The sequence below is a fragment of the Platichthys flesus genome, chromosome 2 (assembly GCF_949316205.1).
Source record: "Platichthys flesus chromosome 2, fPlaFle2.1, whole genome shotgun sequence".
NCBI lineage: Eukaryota > Metazoa > Chordata > Actinopteri > Pleuronectiformes > Pleuronectidae > Platichthys > Platichthys flesus.
In genome coordinates this window covers 817,779-823,778 of record NC_084946.1, presented here as the reverse complement: position 1 = coordinate 823,778, position 6,000 = coordinate 817,779, and the positions used below count along the sequence as shown (strand labels likewise).

The following is a 6,000-nucleotide window of genomic DNA, read 5'->3' as shown; positions in this document are numbered from 1 at the left end:
AATATCCCACATTACCTCGCTCTACCCTATTACAAAACAATATTTTTTTGTTTTTCTATGTTGCTTTGGTTAAGAAGATTGTATTTGTGGTTTTGTTTACTTTGAAAAAAAAAACATTCTTGTAGAAAAAAATGGTTATTAGGTTTTTTCTAGAGTGATCACAACCTGTGATCTTAATGTTCTATGATCTCATAGAGACTATACAGTAGAAAGCCGTATTTTACTTTTTGTATGTGGGACAGTTGTGCATCGCGTTCAATATGTGTGCACGAATGTATTTGACAGCAGTGAAGCTGGCGTGTGTGAGGCTTATTAATAATGTATGAGGTGGGAGGGGTGGAGAAGAGGGGGTGGCGACAGATGGAGAATCTGTGTGTGTGTGTGTGTGTGTGTGCGAGAGAGAGAGAGAGAGAGAGAGAGAGAGAAAGAGAACGGTGTGACAACAGCGAGAGGACAGAGAGGGCCAGAGAAGGACAGAGAGAGAGGGGAGGAACACGATAGATTGAATGAAAGTGTGAGACAGAGTCTAGTGTTTCCTACATTTTGACAGTAGTGATATCTCCTGCCGAATAGCTGCTGTGGTGGATTTGACTAATAGTGGCTCAGTCTTTTTGTTTGCCGTTTTCTCTTTGGTTCGTTGGATGTTGCAGGATTGATGGAGATACAAAAGACTCACTCAGCACTGCTTTACACCGGGAGACAAGAGCTGCACTGACAGAGGTATTAACACAGTTTGTCTGCATATTTACAGTGTGTACGTGTGTGCGTGTGTGTATTTGTGTTTCAGTAGGGAAGAATAAAACAGCATTTCAGCATTTTCATTTTTCCAGGAAAAATATAAGATTGGCATGCTCAAGGTAAACACCATTTAGCAATAACACTTACACAGATGACACTGCCAGATGACGTTCCTTTCGGGTAAAAGTGAGACTGTGAAGGAGCATAAGCCCTTATGATTGAGTCTAAGTGGATGGTGCAGACCCAGAAGTCGCTCTATAGGAAAGAATTAGTGATCAATCTGTTAAAGGGCACCCATGTATGGGTGTGTGTGTGTGTACGTGTAGTGATTGAGGGCTGTCTGAAAATGCAATGTGATTGTAACGTAAGGCGGTTTATACACAGAACACACTATACCCATTTACGAGTAGCTCTCTGATTTTTATTTTGTGTATGTCTATAAATGCTGTAGACTGTACAAGGGAAATTCTCCATATTGTCCTATTGGACAGCTTTTGACTTTGTTGCCTTAGACATTAGTTGTTAAGTTTAACAAAGGCATAAGGGTTATGATGTCTGATCTCTTGAGCAGGCCCCATAGCTTTTATAGTACTGACATACAGGCCAGTAGCCAGTCGGATTTACCTTTAGCCTAAGTGTACCCTCAGGTTCAATTTCTAACATTGATTACATGGCCAAAACACTGGATGACGCTAAGGTACACAACTGAAGTAATGTCCCTAACATCTGCTGGTGGCCACTAACATCTACTGGTAGTTGTTAACTTAATTTGTGCAGTGGACCTTTAAACATATTCAAACATATATTCAACATCTATTCCTATGTTCAAAAAGTGTGTGTGTGTGTGTGGGGGGGGGGGGGGAGGATAATTGCATCAATACATTAATACTTTTTTCATGTGCAATATAGTATGTGTTTGTTCAGGGATGCAAGAGGGTTGACAGGATTCGGAGAAGAACACTACACACAAACACACACTACCCACACTTCACACACGCACACACTACACACATTCGCAAACACACAGTCAAGCTCACACACATTCTGATATACACAAATACAGTCCTTCCTTTGTTTGGGAGCATTGTGATGAAAAGGTTAATGCAGCCAGAAAAAAAAAAGAGAAAGAGAGGCCATAATGGACAACAACAGGCCTTTCAATCACCATCCCATCCCCCTTTCTGTCTCTGCTTACAAGCCCACTGTGGAAAAAGAGAAAAGATTAGAATAAATTGTCACTATCTGATCGGTTACATTACGTTTTTTTCTTTCTAGATAGAACAATTCTCAAGGCCATATATTTGAGTCCAAGCATTGTGTTAGGAAGAAAATCTGAGAAGACGTGCAGCCTCCACCAGACATCTCATAACCATGGACCAATGTTCAGGCCAATGTATCTTAGTAGTGTTACTTCAATGTAGTTCAGGGCAAAGTCAGGTTGTGGAAACCTGAATGGTTGATGGATACGTCATTGGAAATTTTTCCACAGAAGATGCACATACAAATTGAATTTACTGACATTACATTGGTTCAGTTTACTTGAACTTTTAATAGTTAAGAATGGCCCATGCCTTCCATGGTAATAATGAATTCAACTTGAATGCTAAGGATGATTTAATTTTCAATACATAGTCCAGTTATCATTGAAATGTAGATGTTTATTTCACAAAATATTTTATTCAGTTATTCAGAGAAAACTGTAAAATCAGCTGGGACTGAGCGGCGGGGTGCAATGCCACTCATGCCGCAAGGCATATATTCTTGAGGGGGGGATGATCCCCATGGGTGTCCTGGCTGCAGCAAAATTCCTGCTCCTCTGGATAGTATAAAATAATATCACAATTTATACAGGAATTATAGAATAGCCAGAGGAATGTATCTAGATGCTTTGATTTGTAGGTGTATTTTTTCACATCACAAAAATGTAATGACTTTGATGCTTGCATTATCATCTCATTGTAGTATCATTTGGTTCCACTAATATTGATTGAAAACTATACGAGACATAATGTTAGTGGGTTGATTGTCTGTTGTATTAAGGCAGGGAATCATTTAATTTCAACTGCCATTCTGTCAGGGCCGGCAGAATGGCAGGCCTGAACCCAAACGCAACGACACTGAAGCAGAGTGGGATGAGCAAAATTCAGGGTTTATTAAACGAAGGAGGGGTCAGGAGCCAGGCAGTCAATCCGGTTACAAACAAATCCGACAAGGAGCAGGCAATATGGAAATCCGGGGTCACACATAGCAGGGGTCAGGAGCCTAGTTTTTAGCATGAAATAAGGTATGTTGAATAAAATCAGTATTGAAGTAGAACATAAACAAAGTACAAAGTAGCATTAGAAAACATATTTTTCATCAGTTTGCTGCCCTTCTTCTGTTGCTTAGACTTGCATGTTACAGTTGCAATCAGAAATATTCAACCCCCCAAAGATTTTAAGGATTTATCAATTAAAGTAGACAGAATCTTGTTCTTTGATCAAAATTGTGCTTCGGATGCCTTCTTTATGAGTTGAGTGATACAGAAAATCAACACTGAATACGCATGATGTAGTATTTGTGTGTAGCAGTATATTTTGTTAAGATGGCCATGTCACAATTATTCAACCCCTATATAAAATTGTTGTTTTTAAGCTGTCTGACAGTTTTTTTTGTCCTAAAGTTGAGTTGAAACATTATTAAGCCTTTGGGAACTCTATACTGATCCTTCATTTGCTTCAGCTGTGATGCATATATAAACCCCACCCATGAAGGTATTCAAGGTGAGTTGCAATCATGGGAAAGACAAAGGAGCTTACACAAAAGCTGAGAGAGGAGATTATTTCATCACACCTGAAAGGCCTTGGGTAGAAGAAGAATTCCCCCAAAAATTATATTCCAAGTGACACAATTGGGAACATTATAAGGAAGTTTACAACTGATGGAGCAGCTTCAAACATGCCTGGCCGTGGAAGAAAGCCCAGCCTTTCATCAAGGACCCTCAGCAACTTAGTCAGAACAACTCAGATAAACCCCTGTGTGACTACAAGACACCTACAGGATGACCTGATGAAGGCTGGTACAAGTGCTGCAGTGGCAACTATAAGACATGCACTAAATAATAAAGGACTTAATGGCCGGCTCCATGACACACTCAGCTCTTGACCACAAGCAACATCAAAAGTCGACTAGAATATGCCAGAAGGAATCTGGATAAGCCTACAGAGTTTTGGGTGACAGTTCTATGGACTGATGAAACCAAACTGGAACTGTTTGAACGTATGGACCGGTATGTCTGGCGTGTGAAAGGCCAGGCTTATGACCAGAAGAATACCATCCCCACAGTCCAGCATGGAGGTTGGTCAAAGATGATATTGGGCTGTTTTTCTGCAGCAGGAACTAGCAATCTTTATTGTGTACATGGCATCATGGATTCAAAGAAATACCAGGCCATTTTAAAGAGGAATGTGATTCCTTCTGTTGACAAATTGAACCTTGGTGATCGTTGGACTTTCCATTCACAGTCACCAGATTCAAATTTGATTGAAAATCTTTGGTGTGATTTAAAGAAGGCAGTTGCAGCATGGAAGCCATCAAACATCACTGATCTAGAGGCTTTTGCACTTGAAAAATGGGCAAAGATTCCAATCGAGAGGTGTAAGAAGCTTGTCCGCACTTACCGAAATTTTTTTTTAGAAGTTATAAAAGCTAGAGGATGCGCCACAAAGTACTGAAGCTGGGGGGTTGAATAATACTGCACATGCACATGTGTTGAAAGAGTTACATTTTTCATTTGAACTTCAAAGTTAAGTCAACTTCTGTAATCAAAATAAATAAAAATACGCATCAATAAATATCTTTTGTTGTTTGATGAGGTTTTTTTGTCATTTATTGTCATTATCTGTCATCCACATCACTATAATGTCTATTGAGGTGAGAGGGTTGAATATTTCTGATTGCAACTGTATGTAATCAGAGATATTTAGCTTGAGATGACTCCTCTGCCATGTCAACTTAATCTGTCGGTTCAATGTGTGTGTGCGTGCTATGGATGGGTGTTTGTGTGTGTGGGCATGTAGTGAGATATCATGTAATAAGCCTTCACCAGCAGAAAAACATTGCATGCAGCAGAAACAAAGATCCTGCAGTGAAATATTCCGTCTGAAAGCTGAAGATTATCTTCACTGCTGATAATCCAACTCACATTAAATAAACAGAAGATGCATTGGGTCAGAGTTCCTACTCAGTGCTAGTATATTTCCAGTGGAAATATTATCACTTTTGTAATGAGATAATCATTTTCTGTAATCTGAAGATTCTGTTGACTTGTTTCCCTGTGATCAACATCAAAAGTAAACCTGTATGGTTACAATAATTAAGAAAATCTACTGATGACTGAAGAAAACCATGTAAGAACAGATGTGCTACTTCCTTAATGGCAAACTGAGGGAATTACAAGAAACCTAATCTGTGTGATTTGATTACTGAGAATTTCTCTGACATCAGCTATCTAGGCTCATCTGAGGCTCACCAATCAGCCTACTGGACCATTTCACTATCTGATTCAGTCTGTTTCTGTCTTTTAAAGACAGGGTACCAAACCATGAAAAAGATTAAAAAGACTCAATAAAAGCATGATAAGAAAGTGTGAGCATGGTTTTGTCAATATTCAAATAGGATATTTTCCTTAAACAGTACAAATGCTGGTGACCCTTTTTGCACAGAGCTCCACTTTTTGCTTCAAACTTTAGTTAGGACTCAACAATAGTCCCAAGGTATTTACACGATTTCCTCACATTCCACAGTTTGACCTTTGATAAAAGTGTTGGGGCAAGTTTTCTGAAATTGATGACCAAATCCTTGATTTTTTAAATGTTAAGTTGGAGGAATGACTCCTCATACCCCTCAACAAAGTGGCAGTAGATTGTGGTTTGGGTTAACAAAGAACTAGGGTTGGGCAATAGGTTGACTATATTGTCTATTATCAGCAGTTGGCAGAGTCCATCCTTGATTGGTTTCCTTGGTTTTTTGGAGTCTTTTTATTTTGCCAATATAATTCCTTTCTCTTCAAAAATTATTTCAACTCTATAAATCATTAACAAAAGAACTGACACTTAATATATATATTATATAATATTAAATATATTAATCTATTCAGACCATGCTGAGGCTTCTCCCTCACATTTGTCTCTCTGTAGTGCTCGCGCTGAAACAGACACACACAGACACAATCTGTAAACTGCTACATTTTGAACATATTTTAATTTCTCATTGTCCTTACAT

At 38.9% G+C, this 6,000-nt stretch overlaps 1 protein-coding gene across 11 annotated transcripts in view; it reads left to right on the top strand.

The window, feature by feature from the left end:
• Window positions 1-513: 513 nt before the first annotated feature.
• nfasca (neurofascin homolog (chicken) a) overlaps window positions 514-6,000 on the top strand; it is an 87,216-nt gene continuing 81,729 nt past the window's right edge. For all 11 annotated transcript variants that reach the window (XR_009924667.1, XR_009924666.1, XM_062412236.1 and 8 more), the window contains exon 1: window positions 514-720. The gene's annotated coding sequence lies outside the window, so the exon portion shown is untranslated. The remainder of the gene's footprint in view (window positions 721-6,000) is intronic.